Source organism: Tasmannia lanceolata, unplaced genomic scaffold (assembly GCF_043159265.1).
Source record: "Tasmannia lanceolata isolate RefF3 unplaced genomic scaffold, GAP_Taslan_0.1 ptg001178l, whole genome shotgun sequence".
Classification (NCBI taxonomy): Eukaryota; Viridiplantae; Streptophyta; class Magnoliopsida; order Canellales; family Winteraceae; genus Tasmannia; species Tasmannia lanceolata.
The window spans coordinates 17501-27500 of NW_027519838.1; the positions used below are offsets into that span (position 1 = coordinate 17501).

The 10000-nt window shown below is 36.3% G+C and overlaps 3 non-coding genes across 3 annotated transcripts; 2 read left to right on the forward strand and 1 right to left on the reverse strand.

Annotated features, from left to right (window-relative positions):
- The first annotated feature begins 2156 nt into the window (after positions 1 to 2156).
- On the forward strand, positions 2157 to 2243 carry TRNAS-GGA (transfer RNA serine (anticodon GGA)). Its single transcript has one exon. It is a non-coding gene; the product is annotated as a tRNA-Ser (tRNA).
- A 1268-nt stretch (positions 2244 to 3511) lies between these two features.
- TRNAT-UGU (transfer RNA threonine (anticodon UGU)) lies at positions 3512 to 3584 on the reverse strand. The gene has a single exon. It is a non-coding gene; the product is annotated as a tRNA-Thr (tRNA).
- Positions 3585 to 5313: 1729 nt separating this feature from the next.
- On the forward strand, positions 5314 to 5386 carry TRNAF-GAA (transfer RNA phenylalanine (anticodon GAA)). The gene has a single exon. It is a non-coding gene; the product is annotated as a tRNA-Phe (tRNA).
- The last annotated feature ends 4614 nt before the right edge of the window (positions 5387 to 10000 follow it).

Consider the following 10000-nt stretch of genomic DNA (forward strand, 5'->3'; position numbering starts at 1 on the left):
TGGCTCCTATGAAGTCTCTTTCTTTGCTACAGCTGATAAAACTCGTTGCTTTGAATGATGCATATGTAGAAAGCCTATTTTTTTCTAGTATTTACTAGGAGGTTTGATCTTTCTTTCCTTCTTTCTATAGTGGAGATAGTCGCACGTAATGACAGATGACGGCCATATTATTAAAAGCTTGTGGTAAGAATGGGTTTCGTTCGAGTGCCCGGAAATAATATTCCAAAGCCTTCGTATGTTCTCCGTTGCTTGTGTGGATAAGGCCTATGTTATAGAGTATATAACTTCGATCATAGGGATCAATTTCTAGTCGCATAGCTTCATAATAATTTTGTAAAGCTTCCGCATAATTTCCTTCGGATTGAGCTGACATCCGTTACGGTCGTTCATTCTATTCAAAGAATCTCCGTTCCAGAAACGTACGTGAGACTTTCATCTCATACGGCTCCTCCCTTCTGTGCATAGTAATAAGGGGAATAATCCATGGAATCAAAAAAGATTGAAATATTCTCATTATGAACTGACAGGGGCTGGTGTTTTTACAAGAAATCTCTAGCCAGCCTTCCTGCAAGAGGTCTATATTTTCTTAACACCAACCATGTTGGTGCTAGATAGAAATGGTAACTCCAACAATTTCTTTGTCCTCAACGCCCCCTATTTCCAGGAATTAGTCACTTCAACGATCTTCGATGGTTATACGGGTATCCAAAGTACGAACGAGATGGATGTTTGTTGTCCCAACCATTCTTGTTAGTCCCGATCCCGATAAGGAAAAGGGGTAATTTATAACAAAGTTTTCGCGTTGTTGATTCCTAGGTGTAGTGCTTCTTCCTCTATGCCGCCTATTGGTCTGGTCCTAGTGGAGTCGGATTGACCTACAATACAGAACCTGTAGGTGTAACCTTTCGCTCAATACTCAAATCAACAATTGAAGCATCTGAGGCTGCATCAATCGGGGATACACGACAGAAGGAATTGTTCTATCTCTAAATTTCACCTTCACCGAGCATAGGTTTATTTCAAAAATCTTTTTTCTTTGTATTACGAATCATGTCTCTTTCTCGTAAGACTGAGGTCGGTAAATCATAAATAATAAATAAATAATAATAAAAAAAAATCAAATCGCACCATCTCTGTAATAGGTAAATGCCTCTTTTTCTCCTGAGGTTGTCGGAATTATTCGTAATAAGATATTGGCTACAATTGAAGAGGTCTTATCAATAAAATTTCCATTTATCCGAGATCTAGGCATGGTTAACAATCCATTCCATAATTCTTCTCATTACCCCTAGAGGGAAAATGATCCCACAAACAAAGGAATTGTATAGTACGAAATCACATAAAAACAAACGGACTCATTCTAAAAAAAAAGGTGTCGACCTTCCACTCAAATTGTCCCTTTGGGGCAGGGATGGATAGGAAATATTTGAATCCGATTGTATTTCATTTAAATTAAGTATTAAGTATAAATATTAAGTAGTATACCAATGAACGGAACTATTCCTATTTTATCGAAGCTCAGGAATCAAGGAAGTTTTTCCTACAGATTCTGATGACTCTAGAAGTTTTGATTTGATTATGATCCAAAGAAAAAAAAAATCAAATCAAATAATAGAATCATTCCATGATGAAAATAGAATAAGAATAACCATCCATTTTTTGTGCATAGTGTGTATACACCACGCAATCGAAATATCAAAAAAATCCATGGGACGATTCATGAATTTGTAATAGATTGTGGGGTAGCTCATGAGAGGAATTGTTGTTGAGAAATCTGAAACTAGAAAGGAATTTTGGAATTCCTATGGAACCATAATAGTCTAAATGTAACCATAGTATAAAATAGGGTCAGTTGACTTGTTCCAATTCATTGGTTTAATCCAGTATAAATCTAAGAATAAGACGGGATCGTCTTCTTGACAAACATGAATAGATAGATTCTATCTATTTTTTTTTAATCTTTTTAATAAGATAAGAAAAAGATAAGAAAAAAAATGTTTTTTTATCCCTCGATCCTCGAGGGAAGATCTTTCTTTAATGAAAAGTTTTCTATTTTCTATTTAGAATTGATTGGTCATACCTGTATTGCAATAATACAATAATATGAATGACTCGCTATTCACTCGGTTTCTGGGTCATAATCATAAGATTATGTAGGAGAGATGGCCGAGTGGTTCAAGGCGTAGCATTGGAACTGCTATGTAGGCTTTTGTTTACCGAGGGTTCGAATCCCTCTCTCTCCGTACCTTCACCTAATTCACCAACGGTACCGACTACAATGTATCAAATCAAATAACAATTGATACGAGTATTCCAATCGTACTTTATTTGATATAGATTCTCTATTCCTAATTGCTGTGGTATGGAAAATACCGGAACGGAAAGAATGGACAAGGAATAAAAATCTCACCGCTGATCCATTTGTAATACGTGAATGGGAGAAAAATCCGGATCAAACCTCTTAGATCTATTTACTTCGGCGAAAGAAAAAAAAGGGGCTTGTCCAAAGCTTTGTTATTTTAGTTAGGTTCAAGTCTGACGGGAATAATATTCTACGACTAGCAACTCATTGATTTTCAAACCGATCCACTTAATATCTATTATTTGATTTACTAATCCTTTATATTGGGATGAATAAAGACTCAAATGTTTTGCCAACTCCTCGTGGGGGGATGAATCCATATAATTTTGAATCAGAGCTCTGGATCTTTGTTCATCCCTCATAGTAATAATATCTTGGGGTTTGCAGCGATAACTTGGGATATCTACTATACGGCCATTAACTAAAATATGTCTATGATTAACTAATTGCCTGGCTCCCGGAATGGTCGAAGCCATACCCAATCGAAAAAGGATGTTATCCAAACGCATCTCAAGTAGTTGTAGTAAAACCTGACCTGTTGACCCTTTGGCTTTCCCAGCAATACGAACATATCTAAGTAATTGTTGCTCTGTCAGACCATAATGAAAACGCAATTTTTGTTTTTCTTCTAGACGAATACGATATTGAGATCTTTTCCCGGAACGCGATTGGTTTCTAAGATCACTTCCGGATCTAGGTCTTTTCCTAGTGAGTCCCGGTAAAGCCCCTAGACGGCGTATTTTTTTGAAACGAGGCCCTCGGTAACGAGACATAAAGACTCCTTAATTTTATTGAAATTTCATTTTACAGAATAAACCTAAATTAATACTGAACTAAACGATAAACGAAGCTAAATCCACTGAAGTACTACAAAGAGGAATAAGATGAATTGTATCAATATCCGTATTATTTTGTATATTGTATATATGGGAAGTTAAGGATCCTTTTCTTGATTTGTTCTGTATAGATCAAACGGCTCCAATCCGTTTTTTATTCTTTATTCATAGTTGGAAGTTCCCGCGACATAACATAATAGATCGGTAACCCGACATTTGGAGAAAAAAAAGGGGGGGGTCTTCTCAATATTCCTTGGTCTCAAGGAAAGATGATCAATCCTGATAAAAAAAAAAAAATAGAACAAATAGAGAAAGCCGACTATCGGAATCGAACCGATGACCATCGCATTACAAATGCGGTGCTCTAACCTCTGAGCTAAGCGGGCTCATATAACAGAAATAGTGCGTGAATAGGAATTCGGGAAACTATTGGGATCTTAGTTAGCTATTAGCTATTAATAATTATTAATATTAATTATTATAAATTATTATAACATATTAATTAATATTAATAATTATTAATATAATATGAATTTTGATTTTATTTTTGATTATTTTCTATTTGATTATTTATTTTTGATTATTTCATTTATTAGTAGTCACTAGCACTAGAATTTTTTTTTTTCATTCAAATCAAATTTAAAAAAACGCAAAATAATACTATATACATATGAAATAATTCTATATTCTATTATAGAATAGAATATAACTATTAGTTATAGCAGTTATAGCAGATTATATGAATTCTATTTCTATTAGAGTGTAGTTCCTAAGGAAAGGATAAGATAAGGATGCAATCCAGATCCTACTGAGATATTCCTTTTGTTTCATTCGGAAAGGGAGGAGATAGGACGAAAAAAAAAAAAAGAAGAATGAATATCGACCGTTCCAGTATTCCAAACTGCGCGGGAAAAATGAGAGGGGGGGGGAACATCTATATGTGGGATATATCCATCCATATTGAATTGCAGATACATCAATGATAGAATCATTTCTGATTGGACCAAATAATGGAATGGTCCTCCAATAGATATGAAAGAAGATGGGCAAGAAATAAAATAGGAGCAGACACTTTTTCGATATAGGAATCAGTATCTAATGAATTCAATGGTTCCAACATAAATGAAAGAAGGGGATGGGATCACAATGAGATCGAGATCTCATAAGGGGGATATGGCGAAATTGGTAGACGCTACGGGCTTGATTGGGTTGAGCCTTGGTATGGAAACCTACTAAGTGGTAACTTCCAAATTCAGAGAAACCCTGGAATTAAAAATGGGCAATCCTGAGCCAAATCCAGTTTTCTGAAAACAAGGGTTCAGAAAGCGAGAATCAAAAGAAGGATAGGTGCAGAGACTCAATGGAAGCTGTTCTAACGAACGGGGTTGACTACATTGGTAGAGGAATCCTTCTATCAAAACTCCAGAAAGGATGACCTTATTTAAGTACATAGACGTACTTAAATATCAAATGATTAATCACGACCCGAATCCGGATTTTTTGATTATTTATATGAAAAATTGCAGAATTCTTGCTAAATTAAATCGATTCCAAAAGGAAGAATCGAAGATTCAGTGATCAAATCATTTACTCCAGAGTCTGAAAGATCTTTTGAAGAACTGATTAATCGGACGAGAATAAAGATAGAGTCCCATTCTACATGTCAATACCGACAACAATGAAATTTATAGTAAGAGGAAAATCCGTCGACTTTTGAAATCATGAGGGTTCAAGTCCCTCTATCCCCAATAAAAAAAAAAAGGCCTATTTTATTCCATTCCCTAACCATTTATCCTCTTTTTTCGTCAGTGGTTCAAAATGAGCTTAGCTATGTTTCTCACTCACTCTACTCTTTCACAAATGGATCCGACCAGAAATCTTTCTCTCTTATCACAAGTCTTGTGATAGATATGATCTACGTACAAATGAACATATATGGCAAGGAATCTCCATTATTGAATCATTCACAGTCCATATCATTACTCTTACACTTACAAAGTCTTCTTTTTGAAGATCCAAGAAATTCCAAGGCTGAGGTAAGATTTTCTAATGTTTTTTGAGTCCCTTTAATTGACATAGACCCAAGCCCTCTAGTAGGATGATGCGTCGGGGATGGTCGGGATAGCTCAGCTGGTAGAGCAGAGGACTGAAAATCCTCGTGTCGCCAGTTCAAATCTGGTTCCTGGCACGTGGTTAATATATCGAATAGATACTCATACAAATGAATCGATATGGATCGGGATCCATATTCTATTCGTTAATAGTCTAGATCATGATACATACTTATCCATCTAGGGATATATCTAGATCCCCCATTTTTTTTTTTGATGGGTAAAGAAAAGAATTAGATTCTGTTCCCTCTTCTTTTTTGTTTGTTCATACTGTACCTGCTCTCGCTCAAAAAGAATGTTAATACTTCATACATATTTGAATTGAAGTTAGTTGGCTGAAAACCCAAAAGTCTAGTCTAGAGAGGAATCGAAGGGTAGGAATAGACAGGATTCATTTCAGATACAGTACAAAGAAAATCTGATCCCCTTTTCATTTCTGAATTTTGAGTTCATAATTTCATATTTTCTTTCATATTCTATTTCTTCACTTTCTCTTTCTTCACTCCCTCCTACGTGACTTTTCGGGGCCCATCTAAGTGATGTGCGCGGTACAAAGTTCATGGTGCAGAACTCTTTTGATTCATCCTATTGGCTTTGCTCATCCGAAATGGATATCTTCCAAATTGGGGAATATCAATGAAGCCCCTTTAGTAGCCCATTCATAATACTGAGATGAGAGTCCAGTTATTCTGTTTCATCTAGAACAGAACATAAAAAGATTCCTTGAATATCTGGAGTCGTAGAAGTGAATATTAGTTTCTTATCATTCAATGAGCATCTTGTATTTCATAGAAATTGGGGGCAATATAATCCTTACGTAGGGGCCAGCCTATCCAACTTTCAGGCATCAAGATACGTTTCAGGCGTGGATGATTTTCATAAGAGATTCCCAACATATCATAAGATTCCCGTTCTTGAAAATCAGCACTTTTCCAAATCCAGAAAACAGACGGGATTCTAGGATTCCTCCTTGGGGCAAATACTTTTATGCATACCTCTTCGGGTTGATCCACACCATACTGTATTCTCGTAAGATGATACACACTAGCTAACAACCCGCCCGGTGCTACATCATAAGCACACTGGGAACGTAGATAATTGTAACCATATACATATGAAATGACAGCAATGGAGTACCAATCCTCGGGCTTTATTTGTAAAGTCTCTATTCCTTGGTAATCGAAGCCCAAAGATCTATGCACTAGCTCATGCTTGACTAGCCAAGCAGATAAACGACCTTGCATCTTCTTGATCTCTCCCACATTTGTATTTGTATGAGTATTTCACATTTACGATGAAATTTATGAAGATTTACCCGCTGTTTGTTATTCTGCACAAAAGCATCCTGCCTAATTCACTAATTCGTGGGAAGATACTGAACTTTTGTATTTGAAAGATGTTTCAGTTTCAGGAGGTATTTCTGAAGTAGATGGAGATTTATAGAGTAATCCTTGATCGTAATTTCCAGTATGAGTACTGCGTCCAACATGAAACTTGTGATTGGTAGTAAAATATCGATTTTCCTGTTGAGACCCAATTTGATCTTCATAGATTTCTCGAGATACTTTCTTACGAAGTTTCGTTATAGCATCTATAACTGCCTCTGGTTTGGGTGGGCAGCCCGGCAAATAGACATCCACAGGAATTAGCTTATCGACTCCCCGAACGGTACTATAAGAATCCGTACTGAACATCCCTCCTGTAATAGTACAAGCTCCCATCGCAATGACATATTTTGGTTCAGGCATTTGCTCATATAATCTCACTAAGGAAGGCGCCATTTTCATTGTTACTGTGCCGGCTGTTAAAATGAGGTCTGCTTGCCTAGGACTCGATCTTGGTACCAATCCATAACGATCAAAGTCGAATCGCGAGCCTATTAATGAAGCAAATTCAATGAAGCAACAACTGGTACCATAGAGAAGCGGCCATAAACTGGAGAGTCTTGACCAATTCGAAAGATCATTCGATGTAGTTGAAATAACTGAATTTTGGGTTGTTTGGTCAAGTAACGGAAACTCAATAGAATTAATAACTGTCTCAATGTAATCTTTTCTTTGTTTTTGATTTTGATTGTCTGAATATTCAGGAGCTAAGACCATTCCAATGCTCCTTTTCGCCATGCATAAACTGAACCAACAATTGGGATAAGCACGAAAATGAAAGCTTCTATAAATACAGATACACCCAATACATCGAAACTCATTGCCCATGGATAAAGAAAGACCGTTTCAACATCAAAAACAACAAAAACTAGAGCAAACATGTAATAGCGAATTCGGAATTGTAACCAAGCATCCCCCATTGGTTCTATACCCGATTCATAACTAGAGAGTTTCTCTGGTCCTTCACTAATCGGGGCTAAAACTCCCGAAATTAGAAATGCTAAAATAGGAATAAGACTTGATATTATTAGAAATGCCCAGAAAATATCATATTCGTAAAGCAGAAACATAGATGCACTCTCATGAATGTGGAATATACCGAATTAGTCGATTCAAATTGGAATTGTCAATTCATCCATAACTGCTTAGTCGAAACAACAATTTTGATCGAACCACATAGTTGAGTTTGTTTGCTGCGGGTCATGCCTCGTTTCAAGATTCATCCAATAGAATCCCACTTACCCTTTCTTCAATTCTATTTAGATATGGTGTAGACATATTATGTTCTTGTACAAATAAGACTCTCTCACTTTACCTTGGGTTTTCTATAAAAAAAAAAATAAATGAAAGAATATTTTCATTTTCATCAAAAATGAATAAAAAAAAGATTAATTCAATATTAATTATATTATCTATAATTATGTGAAAATAAAATGGAAATATTCCATTTTCAATGAAAATATTCAATGAATATAATATAATAATATAATAAAATCAAAGAAGAGGTCTGGCTCATTTTTTTTTTTCTCTTTTGTAGTAGAATGCCTAGCTCGGGATTTAGGGTATATTCTACTCGGTTGGCGTTGGTGTATTCTTTTCATTAAGATCGGGGTATAGAATCATTGTTTCTATTGATTCGATATGAATACATAAACAGAAACAGAATGCATCGACCAATTAGACTCTCTCCTTGTCCCAGATTTATACTTAATTGATTTGATTCAATCTTCAATCTGTTGAATTATGAGGAACCCTTACATAGAACAACTCATGGGTTCCTATACCCAAATTAGATACTTTTGACCTGTACTATCCCGACAGGACCCCCCAGAAACAATCGAGTTATTTAAATCGAGTTAAAAGTCTTGAAAGAGTCATCCTATTTCGGACCCATTTCTAGTACCCAAAATCGCTATTTGGAATGACTCGAAATACTTATTAATGTAATAACACCTAGTAAGACCAACCAATGGGTTAGGTTTCGTGACAATCAAAAGAGGTTTCGTTTGAAGCAAACCCACACAATGGAGCGTACCACAATGGTAGAGTCGGCCGAATCATAAATTATCTACAGAAGATAGCTCTGATGGAATCACGCGTTGTCGAACAATTCGACAGACCAAATCCCCAAAAACACTCATAGAAATAGAAGAGAGCACAAACGTTGATACCTTTAGGACCAATTCATTATTTCTGAAACAATGAATTTGGGTTGTTGTTCCACCAAAGAGCGATCAGTCGGGGGATTGGATTCCTAACTCATCCAAGTTCAAACAGACCCCTAATCTTCTTGCATAAAGTCTGCATCGGTAGAATCGACAGAATTGAAATGATGAGCAATTGGATTGGAGTAGGTTGGGATACAAAAAAATAAGTATTGTACAGAAAGATAAAAATAACTAAACTACTTGCTTTGCCTTTGCTAGGCCGGCTATACGAAGAAAAGTCTAGTCTATTTTACAATGTTTACAATGAAACTTACCGAAGAGCTTTCTTTTTGAAACTCTGGCTTTTCTACAAATACAAGAACAGGTCCTAGATCCGTGTGACTTACTATTACTATTAGATTCGATTTTGTTGGGTCAGGTTGGGGTTTTTGGCTAGGCTCGTGTTATGATTTTGACTTCATAATCAATTGGCTTGGGTATACCAAACCAAAGAAAAGGTGTATCACTCAATCTTTGATCATGGACAAGAAAAAGAGGAAACAAGCCATATGTCATTCCCCCACGAAAATGAATGAAGAAGAATTGGTTTGGGTATTCGAGATTCGAAAATACCGATCCGGTTGGATCCATTGGAATGAATTATTTTTTTTTTTTCATTTTCATGCCCCGAGGGATCGCCGTGAGCATGTGGAAATGATTCCATTTCCATGGACCAACCCACTGGCCATCTGCAAGCACGCACTAATGAGGAAACGAAAACTATACAAAAATGCAAAAATGTATAGGGCTATACGGACTCGAACCGTAGACTTTCTCGGTAAAACAGATCAAACTGATTATTATCGAAATGATTCGAACTGTTTCAAAGACCCAACATGCATTTTTTCGCATTGGGCTCTTTCATCAACTGATAGAAAGATCAGTTGAGTCCACCATATTTTTTCTTGACAGGAAGATAACGAGATGGCTCCATGTGCTCTGGATTCATTATTTGTATTCTGATCCAGGAGCAATACCAAAGTGTTTCAAAGAAGGGTTACCTTGACGTAGGTCTGCCTCCGGCCTAGATCAACCTAAGATAGAGTCTCTATCGCTCCGCTCCAACAGTCAAATAGGGTACTTCATACACCTTAAAGCT